The sequence below is a fragment of the Meleagris gallopavo genome, chromosome 10 (genome assembly GCF_905368555.1).
Source record: "Meleagris gallopavo chromosome 10, MGAL_WU_HG_1.1, whole genome shotgun sequence".
Lineage (NCBI taxonomy): Eukaryota > Metazoa > Chordata > Aves > Galliformes > Phasianidae > Meleagris > Meleagris gallopavo.
Window position 1 is genome coordinate 26,358,495 of NC_139413.1, and position 27,320 is coordinate 26,385,814.

Here is a 27,320-nt window from a genome sequence, read left to right on the forward strand (position 1 = left end):
AGCTCCCTTTATCGGGACATAAATAAAAATGTTTTCTGTTTACAAATGAGAAAACACAGTGAATCTTTGGCATACACATTAGTAGAATCATGTGGATTCCCATAGGCAAGTGTGTGCACGCGTGTATGGATAGACATCAAACAATTCTTAGATGCATCAACAACTTACTGGGATAATACTATAGAATTAACAGTTAAACACAACAATTATCCTCAAATCTTTGACCCAGACAGTCAATAATCCTGTCCCAGTTGTTGTTTGCTGGCAAAATTCCTATTCAAAAAGGCAGGACTGTCTATTAAACTTTTAAGCAGCCATGCAAAGAAGGGTGATACACAGGTTAACAGATGCACAGAGCAATCCAATCAATAATTTGGCAGATTTGGGGCTCTTTTTTTTTTTTTTCAAATAGTCATGCCAGTTAAGTGCAGGAAGGCATGGTGTGCATGATAAACACTTGAAAACCTCAAAAGTCATACTTGTGGTCATTCACGTTTAAATAAGTTACAAATCAATTACTACTGAAGTATTTCTGATAGATCACTCTGATAAAAAACTTTTGCTCACCACAATTAGCAGATAACCCTGCTAATGAAAGGAGAAAGAGAAGTTGGCAGCACGTCCTTGAAAACACGTGGGTTTGTACCTTCAAGAATATGCTTCTCCCAAACCTTACCAGTGCTGGCATTAGGTGATGAGCAACTCCATAGAAAAAGAATTTGAAAGGAGTTAAGAAATTTGATTTTAAAATATTTTATCCTAGAATAAAAGCATTTCTCCTAGGAAATATTGCCTCTCAAGACTATATTTCCCACTCGTCACTGTTACTCTGCCCTTTGCAAGGGAGATATGCATCACAGGAATACTTGATGATGACGGTTTTTATTTGAAAAATTTTGGCCAGTGTCACATGGGAAACATCCACAATGATGTACGTGGGTTAAGCAAATCCCCCTTGTACAATATTTTTAAGTGTTCATTTTGACTGAGTTCAGATTTGAGTATTGCTATTCCCATGAAATGGGGTCATACGTTGTTGCAGAAAGAATTAACATCCACTTAAGAATCCTAGAAAGGGTGAAAAAGTTCTGATCTTTCCTTTCGCTGTTAGTCTTCATTGTGCAGGTTTCTCTAATGTCACCAGCTTATAAACACCCTTAAAAACATTGCCTTTAAACAATTCTTATGTGAATATAACTACTTTGATCACTGCCAGAAAAGTATTATGTCCAAGGAGAAGTCTGTACTTGTTTTGTGACTCAAAATCCATTTCACATCAGCTTTGCTCTAAGGCTCTACAACTGTTCAGTAAAGAAACCTGCAAAGTGCAGAACAAACCCAGATAGAAATGCAAACAGTGGTAAACCTCTGTTAATCTTCTCTGCAATGTTTTTATAACAAAAGGTTTGAAATACAAAAATAAGTTTATCTGAACACATACTGGTTTTAAAGTCAGTCACCTTTCCTTCTGCTTGCATTTTGCAGATATTCAGGTAAATGCTGCTTCTCCACTGTCACTGCTTTCCCCAGAGCAGTAAGCAGTGTCTCTGGAGACATGATCCATGTAGGCAGGCTGTAGCTGACCCATCACCACCACACATGAAGATTGAGATGCTTCTGTCCACTCTCTGTTATGTGTGCCAAAGAAATTCGGGAACTCGCAGGGGCATTTTTCCAAAGTGAGCAACACTTGAGTCCAGCTTGCTCGTATATATGAGAGGAAGAAGTATTTCTATGATAGTCTCCAGTCCAGTAAACCTGAAAGCAGAGGATTTATTGCGTTTGAGATCAAGAAGCCTTGTGTTTGATCATTTATACAGTGGTTCATGAATGAATGCATTCAGAGCCCAGCTTCAGCACACTCAAATATTCATAGATGCAGCCAAGAACAATACATTGAAAGTTTGTTAGAGACCAGATCGTCTGCTGGGGTATGTCGAATGGTAACTCTGTAGACTTCGGGGGGAAAACAACAGTTTACACAAGCTAAAAATTCAAACTTCTTGCACATTGAGCTTTGGTACACATCTGTGAGCCAGATAATAAACGCTTCAGATAAATCACAGGGAGGTTTACAGAGCTCCACACACAGGTTTTCAGCCATGTAGCAGAGTCCAGAGGTCAGCATTGATTGCTTCTCAGTAGCTACTAGCTATTATAGATATCAAAGTCGCACAAATGCGGACAATTTCTTAAAGCACTGTGTTGTATTTCTGAAGAGCTCTCCAAAACCTCTCCATATTTCAGTTGATGATTATGGGATGGATAAATGAGCCCCATGCTCAAGTACAGCTAGATATTCCCACTGAGACTTGAAAAATCAAACACAACTGCCAGAACGGTGCTCCAGTAAATCAGCAGTTACACAATGTCTCTTCCCTGCAGCAAGGATTCCCTGTGATCCTACACCTCATTTTGGCATGGTTTATCCCAGAATTAGAAGAGCACCTGCAAATTACTGGTACTATAAAAGGAGTATTTCATAAAGCCCAAACATTTGCGACTTTAGGTGACATGGAAGACCTAATCAAGTGGAACTATCCAAGCACACCAACAATTAGGACTTCCCTATGACTCTTGGCTAACGTGTAATTTAAGAGTGCTGTTATCACAGAGGTCACATAAATAAAGAGCTGAGGTTTTTCAGGACATAAAAAATGAGGTAATGGACAACCTCCAGCAAAGGAGAACCTCTGAGAACCCTGGATGACAACAAAAGCAAAAATCTTCAACCTGGTATTAAAAAACATAAGTGGGCATTCGCTTATAAAGGATTATTCAATGATCCAGCACAACTTACTGAGCTTAAAATGGTAAGTCACATGTTCACAACTGCAATCCCATCTACAAGCTCTCAGCCTCACATTGTCTTCTTCTAAAAACAGTCAGCCATCACCAACATATATGTCTTTGCCAGACGAAAAATGGCAATCTAACTTCTGTTATGATAAATGACAATAATAAGCTGGTAAAGAAAAAGAATTATTATTTCATCAGCCAAATCATATAGTGTTGACTGAAGAGGCACCTGAAGTTTTGCTTACACAAGTACAAAAGGCTCCAGTCCATGCTAAAAAAATATTTTACATTTTAAGTTTTAATCATATCTTAAATCCATTTAAAAAAAAAAAAAAATCTACAGAATAATCATTTAAGATAGGAAATAAACAGGGAAGAATTGTCTTTGCACAAGTTATTTTATTAAGGACTTGAATATTAATGTTACTGGGTACACCAAACCCTGTGCAACCATGGAAACCATTGCATGGGATCCATTCAGTCCCCACATCTGAAATGTGGCCTATGGTTGCTATGAGAAGATATAGCACACGCCCCTCAGTTCTTCCTATTAGGCAGCAATATTTAGGTTCTATTGTGTATTTGTCTCTGCTTCATCTCAGCATAAACTATGTTTGGAACAGAGGTTAAGGAGAGGGGTTCAAAATCTGAAAGCATACTTTTGGATTAATCTAGGAAATCAGATGATCCTTCATAACAACTCTGGGTTTATTCGTGACACTAACTGGTATCTGAGAAGATAAAAAATGTTATCACCAATCTAACTTGGAGAAGTTAGGAATTAATTTATATTCCAGGAGCATATACGTATTCTTTTCAAGCTCATCCTCAGCCTAGAGTATTTGCAGACAGCCTACAGGAATCAGGGATAAAGAAATAGTCCAAATACATTCTGGAATTAAGAAAAAAGAAATCTATTGCAATGCAGAAATTTGAAAGAAAAATATAGATGCACATTTCCAGCAACCTGGTAAACTTACAATTCTAACTATCATTTAATCTGTATATATATATTTTTTTCCTAACTGCAAGACCAATCCTGCTAGGAACAAATAATTAAAAAAAAAATAAATCTCAACTTACCATAATGAAGCTTGAAAATTGATCAGAAGTCTTCTGAAAGGTTGAGGAACTCTCACAGTTCAGAGAATGTCATCCTTTCCCACTGTGAGACAGGAAAACATCTCCCCTGTGCGATACATGTAACTTACCTACACCAATCCTTGCACTTTTGCTTCAAAAGACTGCTGGCCACAGGCTGAGGTGAATTACTAAGTCTTTTTTTCAGCAGAAACTTGCATGAATAAATGCTATTTCCAAGCATGTAAAAAAAAAAAAAAAAAAAAATCAGGTGAGAAAAACACAAATTCTCCTTAATTAATAACCATTTAAATGCTGGTAATCTCTAACCTCTTTGGAGAAAACAAATTAGTTTAACACAAGACACCGCACAGCTGGAGAGGCAGCCCAGGAAAGCCAATCCTACAGCACCTCAGCAACCCCCGGGCAAGTGAAGTGGGTTTTAAGGCCTCAGGATTGCAAGGAGCAGAGAGCATCCTGTGAGCACAAAACTGCTTCAGGCTCTTCTTTTAAAAGCTACCTTTAAGTGAAATGAACAGAAAGACAGCATCAGCACGTAACATAACCGTGAAACAGTTTGTGCAAATGCTGGAGGCCTGAAAGAACCCCTCCACCAGCTCCTCTCCATCCCACTGCAACACATCCCTCCTAGGGGGAGAGATTTCCCATGGCCAACTTGACCAAGGAGGTTCGACACCCCACAGGACAATCACACCTGAGGCATTCCTTCCTTTCTCAACTGTTAATGTCACCAGCTCATTTAAAACCACGTCTACCTTGTGGGATTCAATTTCTTTGGGAACATCGAGCCGTGGTTCAGTTTCAGGAAGATGCACCATCTGTCCCCTTCTTGTGCTGATGCCTTTATTCCTTGAGACAAGTTTTGCTGCTTCTACATATTCAAGATGCACCAGAAATATCAGAATATCCAACTTGAGAAAAGCGAGCAGAGCTTCCATCTTTCGAGTCCAGGTGCTTTCAGCATTAATTTCTGTGAATTAAGGCAAGAGCAGCCCTTCCACATAAAAAGGCCTTAAATAACTGCTTCCAGCTCCACGGCTTTCAGGAGAAATTTTCCTTCATATTTTAAGGTACCTACAAGAGTGACCCAGTTTCCTCCAGGCTGCTGCAGTTGCTCCTTGCTCTGTGCTACACAGCGGCCGGCGGAGCATCTTGCAGGTGCTGCAGGGTGCTACTGCAGCACAGGTCAGCAGCTCACACGACACGTGTCCAACAGATAGAGATCATCCCCTGACATGCAGGCAGGTTAATGTCACCCTACATGGAGGGGAACAAGCTAAAGGGAAACAATGCTCCACAACAAAATCAGGACAGTCCTAAGCTGCCTACCTGAAGCTGTTCGAAAACTGGAAATGCTGACTTTGTTGTGGCAGCACCTGAAATCACAGAGCTATTAAATAAGTAGCTTGAGAAATTGATAGCAACGCATGTTTCGTTCCTCACATTCATTTAGGAGCGCCATTATTTCAGAAAACTCAAGCTCTGTGCTCCAAGAACATTTTCCTGTACTATGGAGGGTTTCTACATCTACAAAGGACTTCACCCAAAGCCCAGACCAGCAGCAGCACATCCACAACTAATGTGCGTCCTTAGAAAAGTGTTCCCTAAATTTCGGTGTCACATCCTTTTCCACATATGATTTCTCCAGATATGGCTATGATGCCCATGTCCTATTCCTGCATCACGTTTTGCTGTTATCAAGTGAAGCTAGCAGTCCTTAAATGATTTTGTTAAAGTGCTGTAGGACAAGTTTACATGAGAAATACCATTCTGATGTTCAGCACCTCATTTACAGATGGTATCAAATCTCTCAACCTGGGCATCTGATTTTAATTTACAAAAATTCTTAGGAAAAATAGATGTTACGTAAGAGCAGAATAAGGTTGAGTGACAGGGCTGGCAGGGCCAATGTCACACCCTGGTTCAGACCTCAGCACGATCCCAAAGACCGGAGTAGTCCTGGGCCTTGCTTTGGGAGCACCTCTGTTGTTACCATGCAGCATTTGGGGCAAAGAGCTGCAGAGAAGGATGAGCCTCTCACTGGTGTACCAGTACTTTCAGCTTTGGGATAATACACATCACAAACACCACTGTAAGCTACACTGAGGTGGCCCGAGGATGGTTCTGATCCCCAGGGATCATTGTGCTTGCTCAGGGCCGGTGCTGTTTAAGAGACAGCTCTGCTGAAGCTTCTATTTGCAGCATGAAGAAGTGAACGTTACCAGATATAGCCTTAAGGTTTCAGAGCGTGAATTACTGTGGTGACATGCTAAAGCAGAGAGAAATGGCAGTGACCTGCAAGCTACTGCTTGTCAGCATATTAACCCATTCATATGCACTACAATGCATGTGTTTTGTGGGCAAGATCATACCCCACAGGTCACTGGCTGCCTTACTTCAAGTAAGTCCTCAAAATTTTGGCCCATTGAGGCATACAAAGAAATAATTTCAAGCCATAAAAACCAAGAGAGTAGATTTGAACCAAGGGCTATATTCAATCCTCGTGTATTTTTAATAATAGAGGCATTCTCCCACTTTCTACATCAAACTCATACTGCACAAAAATGCATTTATCTACACTGCGGCTACAAATACCAACAGGAAGACAACATGAAGAATCTCCCATGTTTAGAGGCAGAACAGTTCTTAGCACTACCATAATAGTACTCAGGTAACATGGGAACTTTTTGTTGGTTTTCTGATTTGCCCTCAGACCCAGCAGACTTCCTCACAACAGTCAGTCAGTCTCTATTCTACACATAAAGACCAAAGCTCTACTGAAGACAAATGCCTTTTCCTGTTAGATGCAAACTGAACCAAGATTTCAACCAGCACTAGGCCTTTAGATCTAAGCAGGATTAAGCCACGCATTTAGATTTTAATGTCTAAGTTACAGTACTCTTGGAAATCACACCACTACATATTATATGCAATACATATGTATTGCAAATGCTACACGTGTCCCAAGTTCAAGCAGCTCCTGCTTATATGTACCACATCCAAAGTACATCTTTAGGCCCTCACAGCTATGTGGGTAATAAGGAATATTAGTCACAGTAACTTAAAATTTAGGCCTACAGACCATCTTAGAAATGTGATACTTTTACATGTGATGGATGTGATATATTAAATGCACCATCTCTTACTGTACTTAATAAATGCTGAAAGCTAGCAATATCACGATAGATTTATGAATTCCCCCATCCTCTGTCTTACTGGTGATGATCTAAAAGGACTGCTCAACTTAGATCATTTAACTTACGTTTTTGTTCAGTCGGCAGTTAATGTATGTTTCAGTGTATTTTTTTTTTTTTTAGTTCTAGCAAATTGTATAGAAGCAGACAAATCACAAAATTGCCTGACTGCTTATTGCATCTTTTTCAGAACACGTTAGTATATCTCTATTCTGGAGAATATTTCACAGTTCAGTGATGGAAAATAGTTTGCACTTCATTTGTGCATGTACTAATTTTAGCTTAAACAGGACCACATAAATCCTGCTGAAAAATGGTGCAATTAAGCCAGACCTATTTGTAAAAAGGACAATACGTGGCTCTAATTATAATGACTAAACATTTGGTAGCACATTGACTTATTAGTGTGCTAACAGGAATTTGTGCAACATGCTGAACAGGTCTCTACACGAATAAATCTTAATATTTCCTCAAAAGCCATTAAAAACAATCTTCTATTGCATGTGCGTTTCTGATCAGCTTCTACAGTGCTTTATCAAAATGGTCACTTTCATTGTAAGTATAGCACTAAACATGCTCTATACTTCCTGCCAGGGCATGAAGTTATCTCCAGTTAGTCAGCTGGCTTTATTTCAGAGCAAAACTGTTATCCAAGAATGACCGAATGATTGGAATATACACCAAAGTTCACAAGTATATCCGTTTCGAGTGACCAGTATCTGTAAAGATTTACAGTGCTCGTACTTCATGATGCCACTGCAGTTTACATGAGGATTTAGATTCCTACACCTTTTGCAATCTCACAGCACTATCATGGTCTTCACCTAAACAGCTTGGCTATTAGCACACAAGCATTCCTGTGTACCCATACAAGGCCATGGAAACCTTGTAATGCCAAGTAAGGGAACAAGCTAAATTAACTTCATTTTTTCCCCGTTTATAGCCAAATTCACCTGCTTTCAATCTTTGCTGTGGAAACCCACACTGTTGTGTAATCATTTCTGCTTCACCCTGCCTATCTCTTCTTCTTTCTTTGTGCTAAGTGATCTATGATCTATGAGAAGGATTTGCATGCTTGAGACCCCCTGTCAGCACACGCAGTGCCCAAGCAAAGTGAAGGGGCCCAACCCATCCAAGACACTCCCCAAGGTACAATGGACATCAGTGATGCCAACTCTTATCTTCGCATTCAGCCAAAGCCATTGAAAATTCAATTCCACAAAAGATGTGTTGGAGGCAAGACTGGGCTCAAATATGGGCTCAGGTCTACAATTCAAAGAGCAATACGTACATACCAAATGTCCTCTTCAGACACTCTCCTTCTACTCAGTTTTTCTTAAGGGTACCGTGGATGATGCTTCCAGTCACCCGTGGAACATTTAAAGGTAAAAATAAGACTATATGTAAGACTCTTTACCTTCCCATTCCCATTCCTTCTGATTCTCCTCTTTATTCTCCAACCCTACATAAAAAACTTATTTTCATACTTGCATGCCTTTCACTAAACTAGATCAGAAAATCCCTCTCATCTACAAAGGACTAATTTCCTTCAGAGTTAAGACACTGAGTCAGTTGTTTCCTCAGATCCAGTGACCTTTCTCTACTAGCTGGAAGGCTTGATTTTTTTCACAGGAGACCACATAATATAAACATAATCAGTCCTTTCATATCATGTAGCTCTTAGCTTCAGCAGGGGCTTCCTTACTTTGAGATTGTTCCTTCTGATAACTGCCTCTAAAAGGAAGATCCATCCATTGGAGGGAAAAAAAAAAAAAAAAAAAAAAAAAAAAAAAAAAAAAAAAAAAGGCCCTTAAATGCTAACATGCATTCACTGCCACTAAATGTGCACCTGTGTCTTGTCATTTCAAAATTAATATAAGCTGAGATATGTGATCCCTTTTGCTAATTAACACAGTCCTCTCAGAGTCCCCTTTCCCCTCATGCTAATTAGCACAGAAAAAACCTCACGCAGACAAACAGACAAAATAGCCACAGGACTCCACTGTTAAGCAAAGCACTTTCAGGGGGAGAAGGGCAGAGCTCTATGTTGGTAATTTTAAACACCTGACTGCCTGAAGCATGCAGGTGTGAGAGAAATGTTGACGAAGTGATGCAAGCATTTAAAAATGCCTGAAAATTCTCAATCCTCATTAGCAGTATGAATAATTTATCAGCAGGCCCACAAACTGGGGAAGGAACACTCCTGTGCTCTACTTGGCTAGCAGTGAGGTCGGTCAAACACCAAAAGGGGAGAGGGGTACAAATTTTCTGAAAAATTGAAAATTGCTCTCAAAACACGGGCTTTTCTTGCCAGGGCTTTCACAGAGATATCATAAAGAGACCAGTCCCAGAAGCACAGGGTGTTTCTTCCAGAACAGGGAAAGGACTGCTCAAAGCATTTAATGTACTTTAAAGAACTGCGCTTACTTTAATCTAGCTCTTACTTGGTTTAAATAACAAGTACAGTATATTCAGAATTAAAAAAAAATAAATCAGTGTTACTAGTTAAACATTCTCTAAAATGGATTTTAAATTAACTTAAAGAAGTTTGAAAATACTGTAAGGAATAAACGTTGCTTTTAATCTTTCAAAGCCCAAGCTGTAGCATTACTGTTATCTTCTCTTGCCAAGTGTAAGAAGCGCCCTGGTCTTTAGGCACCCAGCAGTGTTTCCTGGAAGGGCAATGAAAGAGTGGATGGCGAAAGCCTGCCAAAAGGAAAATCAAAGCCATACCTGCAAGCTGCAGTACAGTTCTAGGAATCCCTTCAGACTTTCCTTTTCATGTGTTTGAAACTGAAACTTTTCAAAATGCTGGCATACGTCCTTAAAATAATTTTTACTTCTGAAACCCAAAGAGCTTGAACGAGGTGGAGGGGAGGAAAAAAGGGGGAGAAAAGATGGGGTTAAAATGAAGAAGGGAAGAAGCAACATTAAAGGCAATTGGATTGTCCCAAAGCAGTCTCTTCGGAGGAAAAGAGCCTTAAAATGCAGGAAATCTGTCTAACCCCCTAACCGTTCCCACTCAGGCTGCCCTGCAGTCACAGATGTTACTGATTGAGTTAGATAGCAATTCCAAGCTCCCAAAACAGATTCCAAGTGAGAAAATAGGAAAAGTCCTTGGTTGCTATTAGATACGCATTCTGAAATAAAAAGGAGTATGGGCAGGGAGGAATTTGTGGCCTGGATTAGAGGTTCCATGGTAATTATGGAGCAATGGCAAAGTGCCTCTCGGGTGATCCGTGGAGCTTGGTGCTGGCTGGGAGCTGCAGTGAAAACTTCTGGATAGATGTCAGGACTTTTTCTTCTGCTGTGATTTATCGATGCACTTACCAGGAATGAAAACAGTGCAGGTCTCTGAAAACGTCACAGCAGCCTACAGAGATTAGATGAAAAAGTGGAGAATTTAGTAGGGGACACTAAAAGCCTTGTAAATGATGTATTCAGCTGTGCAATTAAATTCTATTGCTGAGTAATTTATTGCATCATCACTGAAAAGCTGAAGGGAAGTTATCAAGTCCTAAGGGACTGAGCAGGATATACCCCTGTGCTGCGCCCAAGTGCTCAGCAACTCTCAGACATCTACTGGCTGTACCAGCAGTGCGGGAAGAAAAAAGGCACACGACGTGCAGGAATAACAAGTGTTACTTAAGAAAAAGCAGCTGTATTAGTCAAGCCACAGCATGCATCAGCTGAGCAGATAGGTCCCCAGGTCTGTGATATATAGGGCAAGCACCCCAAGCTATACACAGCCTTCTTGTCCCAGCCCACATGGCTCATCCTGGGAAAAGGAGGAGCAAGGCCATACAGACCATCTGCTGGAAGAGCTGATGACAAAACCTGGGACCCTGGAGCCCCAGGCCCTGTCCACTGGGTTGCACAGGGCTTGCGACCACTGGCTGGTACCTTTTCGTTCTACTTTATGACATCCAACTGATAGCAAAAGAAGGCCATTCTGCCATGATCCTCATTTGTTTCTGTACATTTAGGTTTTGGTTTGCTCTCATAGAAGGTTACTCACAAGTTCTAGGTGCCCTGGCAATTAACTAGATTCACAGTCCAATTGGAATAAACACCTGGCAACATAATGATCCTCCTGCACAGAAAAAGCAAATCAATCTGACCAGCCAATAAATCAAGTGGCAGAATATACCCCATTCCACCCAGCTCCAAATCCCATGCCATCAGGCCTCCTCCAAAGCTGTTATGTACAGATGGTTTTTTACATCGTGCCTGGAAGGGTCAAAGATATTTGAGCTGTTTCACACCACTGGGACTAGGGACAGGCTCCATAGCCAGTGGGCATTGGCAAAATGTGCTGTTGGCAGCCCTCTCCCTTCCCCAGTGAGGGTCTTTTCTGCCTGCCACACAGGCAGTTGCAATTCAAAGTGGTGGGTAATGCTTCCATTTGCAGAGGGACCAGTATGCACCTCCAAAACCAAGCAGTCTTCCAGCCTCACTACCTCTTTAGTCTCTGTAAGCTGTTTTAACTTTACCTGAACGTTTCTCAGAGACATCTGAAATGGAAAGTCAAAACCTTGATAGCAATTAGGAAGGCGTTAAACAAAATCAAGTGAATATAAGGCTGCAAACATTTTCAGATAATTGTGGTCAGCAAGTTAAGCTGAACTCCTTCTGGGAGAATTCAGCACATCCTTCAGACACATTTGTGTGTATTTCACTGTGACCAACACTGTCTCAGATAAGAGGTAATTCCCTTACCAAAGGGTTAACTCTGCACAGGAAGAATAGGTTGGATTAGAGATGAATTTCAGGCTACAATGTCAGGAGAAGCAGAGTTAAATGAACTGCTGTATACTTTCTGAGAGTAAAACATCCCCTCTGTAATACATTGTTTCCTTCAAGGCAACAAAAAAAGAGAAATGGATGGTAAACGAAGCAAATATCCTTGACTAATGAGAGACATGAGGGCTGGCAAACTTCAAATGACTCCAAGTTGGAGATGCAAAAGCCCACCCAATATACATGGTGTTTTTTTTTAATTGTCACCAAAATAATCTCTGTACTTGAACTGAAGTCTTATGCTAGCCAGACTCTCATTAAATTCCCCATTTTCTGATTCGGCTCAGTGGGATGCAGCAAGAGCCTGCACCTCTGTAGTCACGCAACCTGATGGCCACGAGAAGCAGCTTTATCCTGGTGACAGGCCAGCTCCTTTCTTTGGCTGCAGACACAACAGAGTGGATTCCTGAAGTCCCCTGAAGTATCAATAACACGTTTTTAAAAATGGATGAGCAATAAGAGTTGGACTTCTGGAGGGGGAAGAGCTACCAAAGTTATTGGTTCCAGCCTGGTTAACTGAATGCTCCATGCAAAACACAAAGTGAGGTGAGGCAACACCTGGCCACCCGTTGATGTAATGAGGAGGAAACACAAAGCCATTAGAGAATACACAGAAAATGTGGTATTTTGGCATTTTCAAAATGAAATGAGATAATTGTTAGACTTTAGGTAAATGTATGTTTTGGTGGGCGCAGAAGAGAAGTGAAGTGGGTTTGCACACGTAGGCCTTAGATGGATACTTCCACACTGCCATCCTCCATTGGTGGAGGGGAAAGGCGTTTGAATCATTACATGCACCTTTAGCAGGAACCCATGACATCATATTTCCAAATATTCTGCAAAACATAAAGAGGCTTATTCAGTCGTGAGTCAGATATTAACTTGAGAACCATCGCTGAATTAATTTTATATCAATAACATGAATAATTGTTGGATGTTCTGATATAAATTAGTTAGCATTGTGCTAGAAAATGGTTTAGGATATACAGAGTGATTTACACAGCAGATCGTGTCATGTGCCTGTCTTCTCTGCTTTTCATATATTTATTTGGAAAGCCAGGCAGATAACAGAAAAAGTAATTAATAGATTTGGCTTGAAAATATGTTTACATATTAGTATATATTCTAGTAATAAAAACCTATCAGTCTGATCCTAGCAGCTAGGTGAAAAACGGGGAGAAAATACTTTACTTACTGGAGATACAGCATGAAATTAATTGCATCAATCATCTAAAAGTCGCCTCAAGTTTTAGCAGTGTGGATAAACTCAATGAAATACAGGAGAAAGAAGGCAGTCATGTCTGGCTACTTGCTCTTAGGAGATGACCAAGCTGCTACTGGAAAGCCAAGCTCTCAGCTGGAGAATGATCACTGCCTGGGGACCCAGTCAGCCACACAGATGCTGATGACACAAGAGACATGATAAGATGGCCAGAAAGTTCTCTTGGTGGAAGCAGTGATTTACATGCAGATCTGCAAGTGCTGGGGACAGCCTGAGGCAGGCTTTGGCAGGGAAATCTGTCTGTGTGGGTTGTTGGTCCTCCTGACCAGGTAATTTCTTCTGTGACACAAATAGACTCAGAATATTACATGAGATAAAAAACAGAAGGAAGCTGGCACTGTTAGTGATTATTTATTACCTATTTATTAGCAGGTAATGGCTGACCTGTAGGCCATACTGAAGAAATGCATTAGTCTCACTCCTAAATTACCAACAGTTTTGACTTCTGCTACTAAACCTCAGAAATCTATCTTGCATTGGTCAGTCTGGCCATCAGATTAGCTTCTTAGCTGCTGCTGAGGAAATGGCTGTGTTGGAGGAATACGAGTTATTAAACCAAAAAAAAAAAAATGCATCAGTAGTGTATGAATACGAAGGAAGCATCTCTGCTTGCTACCTCACAGAGCTGGTGTTCAAGTACCCAGTGAAAAAGCAGCAATTGCTCCACAATTGCTGTTATTCCAGAACAAAACTTGAAAAGAAACCAACCAACCAATCATTTGACCACTTCAAATTTATAGGAATACCAAAAATTCATCACTTCTTGAATAGACCCAGGTGGGCTAGGAGCTGATGGCAAACCTTCCTGCTCAAAAGCCTTTGTCTTTTTTCTTGCAACGCAATGATGCATTCTTGTTGCATTCTCTTGGCCGCCAAGACTGCCAAGCATGGCATCCTCCAAACAAACATCTGTGTTCCAAGGCCCCATGCTTCTTCCCCAGGCTGTCCCTGTATTGTAAGTTATACAAACAGGAAGCATAGAGGAGCTCATTTGATGTAAACCAGAGCAAAAGGGAGAGTGACAAACAAGTGGGGTAAGAGGGAGACTGTGAAACCAAAGCAAATAAAATTAAATCACATAGCTGCATAATTGAGCATGTCCCTGTTTCCAAATCTTATCAAGGGACTACTTTCAAATGTAATTATAGCAAATTATAGCTAGTGATGCCAACCTACACACCACTGCTTATAGGCATAGCAGAAACTGGTCACACAGAGTCTCCGGAAGAGAAGAGGGAAATGGCCAGAGGATTTCTGGGAATACAGGTACACCCAGGCTTTAAAGTGCCCTATGAATCCTTTATCTGATCTAATAACTGGAACAGAGTTGGATTACATCTGTAAGGACAAGTCCAGAGGATCTCAAATCTTAGGAAGATCTCTCTTTTGATAAGACCCAGTGCTCACCTACTCTACAAACTTCAGCCTTCAGCTTTTTAGATGTTTTTACTATGGGTGCCCAGGTTGTGCATATTAACAGAGAAGCTGTTCAGGGATTAAAAGGGGAGAAGTAGGCTGCAGGTATTTTCTCCACCCAAAAGCAGGGTAGATGAACCCTAGGAAGAATATCTACACAGACATCATGAGACAGGTCAAATTCTGCTGGTAAATGGTCACAATAAATAATAGGATTGTATTTCATTATAACACAAGCTGTTCTGCAAGGGAAAAGGTCTTTTGAGATTTGTTGCAGAACTGCACAGATCACCTTATCTGTTCCTACTGGAGTGATTCAATTTGTTGTAGTGCGTCACTGATTTAAGGCCAGAACTTTGCTAACCCTAAAGTGCTGTATGATTAACTGCCTCTTGCACCAACAAATTGCTAGTTTGCACTCTGCAACAAACTTCTCTTTGCAAAATTTGGTCTAATGTTTATTGCAGAGCTTCATATTTTGCATAGGATTTTGCTTCAGGGAAATTGGGTTTCCAGTATCTATCTCATTTCAGTGCAATTAGAAGAGAAAATCTGATTTTCTTTTAATTCAAGGTAGATCACATTTGAAGTATCACTGTGAAAGAAATGTCCTGCAACTCACATTTTGATTTATGACTACTCCTTTCAGAACAATTACTATTTATACATTCATTTATCGTGCCTCTTGGTGTCATATTTTTGGCAAAGTCACCGGACAATGTAGTGTGTCCCAATTCTCCCTCCATCAGAAAACATTTAGCCGAATTGCCTTTTAATAACGATACTGCCTTTTAATTTTGCAAAATGAGAATGTGGATTGCACCACTTTACTCAGCTCTTCCTTTGATTAATGGGAATGCATGAAGCCTCATCCTCTGTATGCAGAAGTGCATTATGGCCTGAAACAATTCCAATATAAAGTTACGACTACAAAAACCCCCAGGAACTTACAATGTATTGCTTATAGGTGGGTTTGAGTTGAATTGAAAGTGAGACAGTGGAAAGGCAGAGGTTCTGCTGGAAACAAGGCTGTTTATGGGAACAAAGTCAGTGCCTGGATGTATGTATTGCTTGGATAAGGACTGGAGAAGAAAAGAAAGACACTGTTGATAATGATAATAGATGATTCTGTTTGCTGCTGTCTTCCATCATAGAGAAATACCATAGGCCAACAGTTAAACATCATCTATTTTAATTAGCATCTAAAGCATTTAGTTATCTATGTAGTAAGTAACTGCAGCAAAACTATGTCAGGCTGGAATGCAAAGAGGGAGTTGTGGAAGGAAAAGCAATCTGATCTGTGCTCAGAACTGTGGCCTCCCTTCAGATACCTAAACGCTTACATCCTAAATTCCAGCTGACATTTTAAAAGGAATAAAAAATGAAGGGGAGGACAAAAACAACCGATATGAAGAAATTAATTCTCCTGCCCTCAACTTCTCAATGGGCCAACTTTTGGACATAAGCAGAGTTACATGCTGGCACAAATGCCATCAGCACACTGCGCTAGCAGCATATGAATGGACTGCTAAACGTTCATGAACTTCTACAAGGTATTCACGATTTAAAGTGTGAGATATTAACCACTTAATTTATTTTTAAAACACTGACTATTTGTGATCTTAATTCAAGCTTCTCCTTGTACCTTCTAGGGGATGGATGGGAATCACAGCCAAGTGCAGCCTCCATCTCTCCCTTCCACCAGACCAGGCATGCTCCCCTTCTCAAAGAGAAAGCTTCCCAAATGCTCATGGCACCTACATTACAAGTGAGTGCATGCAACATGTTTCCAGGAATCACTTCTCTTCCTCACACTGACTAGTCTGGACATGCACTCTGTGTACCTGGTGCCTGGATCTCAAACAGGGCATCCCAATGCTCTCAGCACTGCCCTGCAGCAAGTTGTCTTTATGGACTGGGGGTTTGGCTTTGACCAGATTGTTTAACTCCTCTTTGTATGGTGAGCTTCCCTAACTAATGGCCATGTTTTCATCGAGCTTAGAAAAAAATGGAACTACACTTCTGAGTGCAAAGCTGCCCTGAACAGCTTGCCCAGAAGTACAGTTACTGAAAATGTTTACACGTGTAATTTTATTGCAAGTGTATACACAACAGTGTCTTTATTGATTACTTTCCCAGTTATGGAAGTGTCTCACTATTTCAATCCCCCAGCTCAACCTGCAACCTTTCCAGTTCTATCACGCACCATTTAAAGCTGTTCTAATATTAGCAACTCTTTATTTCCACAACCTGGTTTTTCCATATTTTCATCCCTGTGACCAGCAGAAAGCTCAGTGCCAAATAACAATGAGCTCATCTCAAATGCTAATGCAGCCAGTGCCAGGTGAACAAATTGTCTATTATTAGACTTTTTTCATGCACTACGAGCTTTTGTTCCCTCCTTGCCTGTCTTAACACCTGCTGTTGCAATGTGTATCAACTTTCAGAACATCGTTCACAGTAACAACAGAACATAAAATGTACTGGGGAAATTGCTCATACAAAAAGTGATTAAGTTTTGTAAAGAGAGCTTTGTCAAGTAAAGAGGAAAAAAAAATAAGGCACGTGGTGATGGGACTGAAGTAATTATGAATATAAATAAAAAATCTGCACTAAACTGATGCAACAAAAAGTTAGACGTTCAATGGCAGTAAATTCATTCAGTGGCACACAAATAGTTGTGAGAAATGAATTTGTATTAGTAGTAGTAGTAATAGGAATTTTTTTCCTTCAGTGAGTTTCACACAAATATAGAGTGTTTGACTGGTGTGTGAAAGCGTTGATGGGATTGTGTGGGTTGGGCATATGGAAAAGGTGTAACCCAAACCCAGCAGCTTAAAAAACACATATATAGATATTTAAAAATATTTAGTAGTGTGATCCAAGCGTTAGAGAAGGAAATTATAATTAACAGGTTATAAGGTACGTTATGAAGAGGTCTGACTTGTGCTGGAATGAGAAGAGTCATTGCTCATGGTATGGAAATGGACTACTGTTCCCAGGTAAAATGGTATATTTTTGCTTTTCACTTTTTTATTCTGTCAAGAAAATCATAGTTAGAAGGTTACAAAGTGGAAGAGCAATGTGACCTGTGGCTGAAGCACGAGCAGAAGCAACATGTCAGGGCAGGCAAAATTCCAGTCTGTGGCTGAATCTCTTTTCCTCTCAGCAACTCAGCAATCTGCACTTACAGTAAAATAAAATTCCTCTTTATCCACCTATCAGCTGCCATATCTTCCTAGATTGGGAACGTTTCCAGCCAAGGACTACCTCTCCTTGTGTATTTACCCTATGTGTAGCACATGGGGACTCCAGGCTCAATTGCATGCAGGGCACACAGTGAAGACATCTACAGGAAGTGAAACTGAAAAGTTTTTGTTGCTTCTTGTTACTATGGAACAAATTCTGATCTTGGTTTAGTACCTCTATCAGAAAGCTAACAAAGGCCAATTTCCAGAAAATCAGAGCTTAGGTTCAGATGACTTATTAAATATTCAAATAACAAGTAAGCTTTCCATACAAATAATCCAACAAATAACCTCTATACCTAATTGAGTTTCTCTGTTTTTTCTCTTCTTCCTCCTTCTCTTCTCCTGCCTCCCCCAGATGACACACTACGAGGATACACATAAACGGCATTTGCACAGGACACAGCCTCGTAAGCTCATGCTTCTATGGAAAGTCTTGCATGGTTCTGGCTGCATTAGGATTATATCATTCCCAGATTGATATTGAGGAGAGAGAGGAATCATTACTGACTTTTCATGTTGCTTATTTAAAAAATACAACCAAAGAAGTTATGAAAAAAATATTACTTACAAGAAACAGAAGGACAGCAAGCAGACTCAGCAGAAGGATTTGTTCTACTTAAATAGTAAGTCCAAATGCATCTGCTAAAACAACAACAACAAAATGAAACAAAAAAAAACAACACAAAGTCACTTAGGGTGTTGATCAGAATTATTTAAACTTATTCTCTGTTACCTGCAGTTATCACCAGCTTGGCACATGGCTCAGCCTCCTGGCCCGACCTCTGGAATCATGGCAGGAGAGGCAATTTCACCACAGCAACTGCCCCTCACCCAGAGACACCTGTGCAGCATTCTCTGCTTCAAGTTATCTAAGTCTCCTTTGTATCCACTTTGTTCTTTCAAGAGATATAAAACAGTTATGGGTGCAAGGGGGATGCAAGCAACTCTTTTCAAAACTGAGCAAAAATCATTTCACTAAGGAGTCAGCAGGTAGGACCTCTGCTCTGCTCAGCCTTCCTAAAAATCTACGCAAAATATGGAATGTTAACTTTGACATAACATCATAAATCAAGTAATAGAAAAGCAAAATACTATCGAGACAAATAAAGAAATAGATATACAATAGGGGAAAAACAAGAGGAAGTTTCACTGAGGTGGACCAGAGTTTGCACGAGCTTATGCAATTTAAAGAAAGAAGTTTGGAAAAAAACAATCATCCATGCAAAAATCTGTTGAGCGCACATCATGAAATCTTGCTGTTAGACAAAATAATCCCTATTTTTGTGCGAAATTTATTCTGAGCATTTGTTATTACACCTCTGAACATAAACATAAAACACATACGAAAGCTAATAGGCAGGACAATTCACTCATATAGATCATTCAAAACGGATTTGACGTGGTCCCTTGTATCAGATGGCCAAGCACATCTTTCTTGTAAGATCTTTTAACACGTTGTATATCCATCAGCACAAAAGAGACGTTTCTGCCTCTGGTGTTTGCACACTGCTGTCACATGACCGCTGTAAAATAGGTTCAAGGGGCTCATGAATCTGCCTTAGCCACCAAAGATAAACAAATCTGGAACTCATTAGTCTTCACACGGCAGTGTTTTGGCACACAGAGGAAAAGGAGTTATCAAGACTAAATTCAGAAAGGTTGATATATGTATCTACATCTCAAAATGTCTGTTAAACTGCCAACATGCTTCACATAGTCCCTGTGAGGTTTGTATTTTTTCCTGCATTGTTTAAGCTGTCAAATGTTAATGTGTTTCTGGCTTAATTTATTACACTGATATGACAAGTTATGAGCAAATGTATTCTTGTTTACTACTGTTAATATTTTGGTTATACTCATTAAGAGCAGTTTTAAGATTAGTCTTTTTTGTTATTTTGCATAGTAGAAAGAAACAAAAGTCTTTACTAAGGACTGCATCTCACTTCAGCTTACAGTACGGGCTTTTAAAAATTACTTGTCCAACTAACTCTTACAGCATTGCCAGGGACTGGGATGAATCCCAACACAGGGGTCTCCCATATCCTGCCAGATACACAAAGTGTCTGACCACCTGTGGGATGTCACACATATAGGAGAGACGAACGTTTGCACTTGGGGAAAATCCAGAATGTAGTCTTAGGTAGAGTGTTTCCCAGCATAGCAGGAAGTTGAGATTCATGGAATTTGCTGTAATGTGGGCAGGACCATCCTCTCCAATGTTAAGGAGAGCACAAAGTATCTCCCAGAGTTTTCCCTACTTCAGGCAAAGTTATTTTCTTGAGTTTTCTCGTAGCCCAATCTGTTGGAGAGGCAGCAGGGCTCAGAGTGCAAATGTCATGCTCTGCTCAAAGTGCAGAATGCTCACACAGCAGCACATGGCACTGCCTGCAGTACACAATACATGGAAAACATTCTTCAGTACCTGATGCAGAGGTTGCTGCAGCTCACAACCAAACTTTTCCCATGCTGGCCTTCATTTCAAGCAATGCTGCCTCCTTGCCATGTGGTTACAAACTTATGATGGAAACACTGGGACCACATCAGCCTTCAGGCCTCAACAGCACTGGCTGATGGAGACTGGATTCACTGCCTGCCCCCTAACACTGCTCCTGAGGTTTAGTGAATACACATATTTCCCAAACAATCATGTCTGTTTGTTGGCAGAACTCAGAACATCTTTATACATATACAGCACTGTGATGAGCACTTATAATGTCAGGCTGTCATTCACACAGCGTGATACAACATGACATAGCTCAGTCACAAATACTATTGCGACAAATTTAGAAGTAGAGTTGGATGAAGATTTGTAATTTTGGCACAGGAATGATTTTAATATTCCAAAGTTTGTTTTCATTCTGATTTGGAAGGAAAAGAAGGAAATATAGAAGGTTTGAAAAATTATCAAACAACTCAAATAAGTTTCTAATTAAAATTCAACTTGGCTGCTCAACACGAAGCAGTGAAAGTGGAAGCCTCAGATGAATGAGGTCTCAGGGCTAAGGAGACACTGCTCCCAGGCTTCTGGCTTCCCATCCATACAAAAAGCCCAGAGCTGCAGCAACCTGCCCAACACACTGTCAAGTTGCCAGTCCACTTAGACTCCGATCTCTCTTTGATCCTACAGCCGCTACCAGCCTGCTCTGGTGCTCACAGAACCACGCGTCCAAGTAATCATCTGACAGATGAACTACTGGTGGGGCAGAAGCAAGTCTCCTGATCTCTCTAACATGCAGGCATACAAGTGAATATCCAGAAACAGAACTACATCATTTCATGGTAATCATGGGTGTGATCCAAAGCCTAGAGTAGGAACTTCTAATTTAGCACCATGCTACTACATCTTCCATGGAGTACAGCACTGCTTTTATATTTCTTTACATTTCACAAAGATCAGCAGCCCTACACGTACTCCTCCAACCATCTACCACCTTTTTCATCCATATATTTCTTTCAACTCTGTATCGTGCCTTCTGTAAGAGAGTCAAATTCCTAGCTGTCACTAGCCAGTCCAGGCATCCTGATAAAACATGCCCATTTAAAGAGGTCATACTACAGAGTTTGTCACAAGCACAGTTATTTTCACCTGTAAGTAAAGGTAATCCCTCCATCCAGCTAACAGATTTCCAGATCAGGGTGAGGCAATCGTGATACAAACCTTCTCCACCTGCTTAACCACAAAAGGCACCACTTTCTGGTCAATGGCTTATAGTAAATCATTGGTACAGCTTTCACCCATCTACACTTCACCACCGTTGTGTGAAGTGGCCTAAATGCTGACATTACTTCCGTCTAAATGTTTCTCTCCTTTATTTTCTTTGTAATGTTTCCTGACTCACATAAAAACCCTGCAGAGAACAGATCAAGTGCTTTCATCATTGAGCTCTACTCATGTTTGATCATTCCGCTCTCAGGAGATGGAATATGTTTTAAGGCATAAAAGTGCATTGTTTCATATGTATAGGAAAGTCAGTGATGATGGATAGATCTCAGCCTGCATTGGAAATAGAGTACCTCTCTAACAAGTTGTCAATCTCAATTAAGACATCAACATGTCAAATTAAGAAGATACCGCTGCACAGCCTATTGTTGAACTGCATGTCAGGTGAAATAAGCACTAATTATACACTTAGCCAGATATGTCTATTCAATATTACTTCAAAACTAAGGTCACTGAGTTATTATGAAGTGGTAGTTTACACTATTTTGGATCCCACCAAATGGCAGGTGGCCATACAAATATGCAACTCAGCATGTTCTGCTTGGTCCCCACAGCTGTGCTGCCAATCAGTTAAGGATGGCTGCAAGTAAATGCTAATTAGCTTCTGTTGATCTGCATATTCCAGCAGCCTCCCAGGATTCCCATTTTGATATGCAAGATTGCCAGTTGGGTATGTGATTGAATTAAGAACCAGAAAAGATTTTATCTTCCATACAGGAAAATGTGGGTCTGAATCCCCAGCAGAGGCTGTTATCAGTCTGATTTATGTTTGGCAGTGTCTGTCATTGGAGTGGTAGCAAAGGCTCAGTGCTAGAGGGTGCTGCCTGCCTTCCTTTGGAGAAAGAGCCTCCTTATTAAGAGCAAACACTTACCATCTGGGGTCCGACCCACTCCTGGCTTTTACATTTGCAAGGGTTCCGCTTGTCTGTTCCCCACTCAGGGTCCAGCAGATGCTCTTCTGTAGGTTGACTGCCTCTTGAAAAATAGAATATGAGAAAAAAATAAATAAAGTGTAGAAAGCTTTGGAGTTGTTGGAGATTTTTTGCACTGATAGGATTGTAAGAGGCAAAAAAGAGAAGATTTAGCAGGGTTGTAAATAGCCCATTAATAGCTGGCTGGTTAAGTTCACAAGGACTACTTCAGAAAGAAATGGCTGGAAAGTTGTACTTCTGGGACCAGAGTGTTTAGATTTTGCACCTGTACTTCATAAGGGAAAAAAATATGATCTCATTATGTAAACATTACAATAACAATTTTCAGAAATTTTGCTTGGCTCTGCTAATAGAGAGCATTGGTTCCCTGTAGTGAGGAAACAATATTTCTCACAAACTGCTCACTGCATAAGATAGCAAAATAAAATTCATCTCAGTTGTGACTTTTCTCTTTATGGCTTCATCCAAGAATGGAAGAAAAATGATTATTTAATTATTGTGCCAAGTTTCTGTAGGTTGATATCATTTCTTGACTTTAAAGAAAGTTAAAAAAAAAAAAAAAAGTTGGATGGTGAAACATTACATGCTGCTTTAAAATGATAGGAAACAGTTCTTCCTTAGGGCTTTTAAGTTATTTTCTTTTTAAACGATGCCATTCTCACAGTAATAATGCTTGCTGGCAGTCTACTGTAAGCAAGATACTAAGTACATGACCAATAGACCTGTTCAGTAGGGTTTAGAGGAGAAATTAATAGGCAAAATTTTGTTGCAAGTTTTTGTAGTGTATTGAACACACAAAAGCTTGACACAGAATTGCAGTCAGCAGAGATCATGTACCCGTGTACTCTAGCACCGTTGGAAATGAAAACACCATCCTCTTCTAAAAGGTGTCACAAATAGAAAAACACAGCACAAATGTGCCCCCAGTATTTTCAAAATTGCTCTGTTAAATTATAATGAAAAAAATGATTAAGGAAATGCATCTTAAAATAAAAAATTGCTTCCAAGTATTCTAAGTCAAACAAGATTTGCCATCCCCTCTTTTCCTTGTACAATTATAAAACCAAAAGGAGTCTTGGACTTAATCGTGAGAATAACCTATAAATATGTATGTCTTTATTTATGTGTGGGATAAACCAAGGTGTAGAAACAGAATCCTACGTTTGATTTCATCAGTTGAGTTTTATCTTCAAGAACAAAACGCCTTTTTTATGCATTAAAGATACACTTTCTTTTAAGAAAGAAGAATTATTTACAACTGAAACTGAGTATTGTTAAAGTCTGGTAAAACCCACATTTTTAGTTAAGGTGGGTTTTAATCAGATTATGATTGTATCTATAGCCCCTGTTCAACATAGCAATGAAGCACATGGTTAACCTTTAGTATCACTGAGAAGTCAATGAGAATTATATGCTTTGTTGAATTATGGCCTTAGGCTTCTCACATTATTAAAAGAATATATCATATTTCTCTTTATTATGCAGAGTTCAGAGACCAGACACTTTGATAGGTGCCCTGTTGTGTTTTGTTTTGTTTTGTTTTTTTTCCCAGTGACATTGCAATTTCAGAGTCAAGAGGAGGATTAAATGCCAGAGCTGTTCTGCACTGTCCTATGTGTTAGCCTCAGACTTTCTGCAAGATGGTTTATTTTAGCAAAGGTATTCTCATTGGTAAATCCTCCAAGAACGCTAGAACAGCATGTTTGTAGCAGAAAATGCAAAAACTCATGCTCAGCTCATAGAGTAACCCAAAATACTTCTCTTTGGTCTTTAATGCATACAGAAAAGAGCATCTTCATGCCTTAACATATTGCACAAGCCAGAAGAAACTCAGAAACTAGCAGTAAGAATGTATAAAATTGGAAAATGTCACTGAAAATGAAGTTTAATCCATTTTTGTGTTTCAATTATTTTACTATCGACAAGCTCCAGAAGAAGATTTTGAAGTTCCCTGTGCCCATTTGTCAGGTTGCATAGCGGTACATAAATTATCCAAGCTCGGCCAAAACAGACACAGACTTTCCAGTCCAGGAAAGATGTTGGGAGAGAGGGGAAAATATTTCTTCTGTGTAAGATTTAAAACAATACACACACACACACAAAAGAAAAAAAACAGCCAAATACTGCTTTCTATTTCTCACAATGGCTGAAGAAGTTATCAAGCAGCTATTTAAAAACAAAGAGAATAAAAAGTGATTTCTTATACATGTGAAATAGGTGATGTATTGGTAAAAAAAAAATAAATAATAATTGACACGATGAAACTCCTGAGAATTATTTGTTGTTAGACAACACTACATCTATGCACAAAGAAAGCTGACAAGCTGAGGCTGTTACATTTTGGATAAATATTCTATTAATCCATCCTTTTATATCAGTTACTGCTGAAATAGTAGCGAATACTGCTTTGCAGAAGGACTGAGATGAAAAAAGGAGTGTGACACAGCAATGCGTGATTCCTTAAATCAAAATAATAAAAACTGTTAGTTGACACATTCCCAATATTCACCCTTCAGTATTGGCTGTAAACAAGTGGATTCCCCTAAAAAGATAGGCTCTGATTTTCACTCCAGTTACCTAACTACATGAATATGAACCAGTTACATCTGTAAAAGAAGAACCAGATGTACAAAAACAAATTCTTTAAGTGACAGAGTGAATATCAAAGAAATAAACAAAAAATCCCTATAATATATCCCTGTAAGAATTTTAAACTCCTTGATCTCTCTTCCCTAAGAAGTAAGAGCTTCTTTTCTCGAGTTCCCACAATACTGTTAGTTTAACTCTAGGACAAAACTTTGCCCCAGCAACAGGGGCTGAATCAAGACCTCAGAACTCCTGGGTATGAATACTCTTGGAAAATGTCACTAAAAATGAAGTTTAATCCAGGGTAGATATATTGACAGGTGAAAAAACAATTAAAAGGGAGAAGTCTTAAAATGGTAGCATATGAACGATCTGAGCCAAACCATAGCCAAGCTACAGACATATTCAAATCAATTTCTCAAGAGGTTGGACAAGTCAGCTTTCAGGAAGAAGATGACTTGCTTAATTTCAGGATGAAGTAATATAATATCTTTTCTCAGTTCCAGGATTCCTGAACTAAAAGGTGGTCCTGCAAAGCAATGGCTTACTCTTCCTTAAGAGGCTTCAGCATCTCAAGAGCCAGATCCAGGCAATACACACCCTATGCTCTTGTCAGCCTGACCAGAAATAGGACGTCACAGAAGGTCAAACAGATAAATATTCTGATGCGCATCCAAATATGTATGGATTTTTGTTATTACACCTTTTTCGTGGACAGCAGTCCTCAAAGCTGAACTGCTAAGATCCAAAATTTTCTAAATTTTGAAAGCTTTTAGGAAGTTTAGTTCATAGCCACACATCTTTCAGTGAGAACAATGAGGGAGGACACTCAGACTGACAGCAAGGGTGTAAAACTCCCATTCTTTCCTTAAACACAAAAATGATGAAAACATTTATTATGAAACATATTTTCCATTACTGTATTGTAGAATGTAAACAAGTTCTCATGACATATGGGGCCATGTGTTTCCTTAAAGAGGTGTTATGTATGTCAGAAGCAGCATATGTACCGTGTGATACAGCTACCACCATGGTAAGCATTTGTTATTGCCTAGTGAACAGGTGCATAAAATCCCCATGTAAACAGATGTCATAGCTGCACTGACATCTCTTACTCATGTCTTCTCCTGCAGGAAAATGAGGGGGTTTGTTTCCCCCTCTTGGGTGTTTAATGTGAATGGCCTAAACTTACACATTTGCATCTTCCCGCTTTCACATATGTATCTCCTTCTTGATTGTACAGTAGCTTTTAGAAGGAAAAATAACCCAGATAAGATCTGTTTTCTATAAGAAATTCCATGGTACAGCTCTTTACCAAAGCCTCCATACACACTGTTGGCATCCAAGTCCTGCTTCATAAAGAAATTAATTAAATGCAGAGAGTCCTGAAAGGTTTCACCAAGTTTTCTCTTTTATTTACTCCTAGCCCCTGGAAGACAATTTTTCCCCTTTAAAAAAAGAAAAAAAAAAGACAACAACAAAACAATAGAAAAATGGGTGTTTCAGCCTGTTAGGAGAACTAAAAACACTCTTACGAAAACACTAGGAGGGTGTTTGACCAGTACTCCTTGAAGTCTCACTTTGCAAGGTGATGCTTGCAGGTGGATGGATCAGTATGACCAGAAGGGACACAACTGAAGTCTCAACACAGCCAAGAGTCTCTGCAAACAGACCCAACCCAAACTCACTCTGCTCATACAGGAACATGGTCTTTCCCCACCAGAGATCTCAGAATTACCTTCTAGTCTCACGTGAGCTTCCAGCACAGTGAGATTCACATGCCATACAGAGTGGAACCCTTAATTATCAGGTTGGTTTTGCAAAAATGACACAGTCCAAACTGTTTTGAAAGCTTCTAGTTCCACAAACTCTTTAAAATACCCTTGATTAAGGTAAGGAGGAAATATCAATATGTCATTTCATATTATCAAACATCAGCATTCGAATCAAACAAATTTACCTTTACTGAGCATGGTATGACTTCACACAAACAGATACAGTCATAAGCATATGTCACAACCATATCTAGCTCTTTCCTTCTCTCATTCTTTCATTAAAATCAAAATATTTGCAAGAGCCAGTATAAGCCAAGGTAGTTGCTCTCTACTTTCTCAGATGTGATCAGATTTGTGTTTGTCCTTGCCTGGTACATATTAAAATAATAAATTTTCCTCCCTTTCACCCTACCATAGTAAAGTAGTCCACTTCTGCTCACATACTAAATTTTTAATGCATTTT

At 39.7% G+C, this 27,320-nt stretch overlaps 1 protein-coding gene across 16 annotated transcripts in view; it reads right to left on the minus strand.

Moving 5' to 3' along the window:
* Window positions 1-27,320, minus strand: part of LOC104912426 (uncharacterized) — a 131,280-nt gene that overhangs the window by 101,745 nt on the left and 2,215 nt on the right. For 8 of the 16 annotated variants that reach the window (XR_014885132.1, XR_014885137.1, XR_014885135.1 and 5 more), the window contains exons 2-5: window positions 22,437-22,539; window positions 18,412-18,485; window positions 3,883-10,467; window positions 1,442-2,939 (exon numbers count right to left, since the gene is read on the minus strand). The gene's annotated coding sequence lies outside the window, so the exon portion shown is untranslated. The remainder of the gene's footprint in view (window positions 1-1,441; window positions 2,940-3,882; window positions 10,468-18,411; window positions 18,486-22,436; window positions 22,540-27,320) is intronic. The other 8 variants (XR_014885141.1, XR_014885139.1, XR_014885143.1 and 5 more) reach the window with 8 other exon arrangements.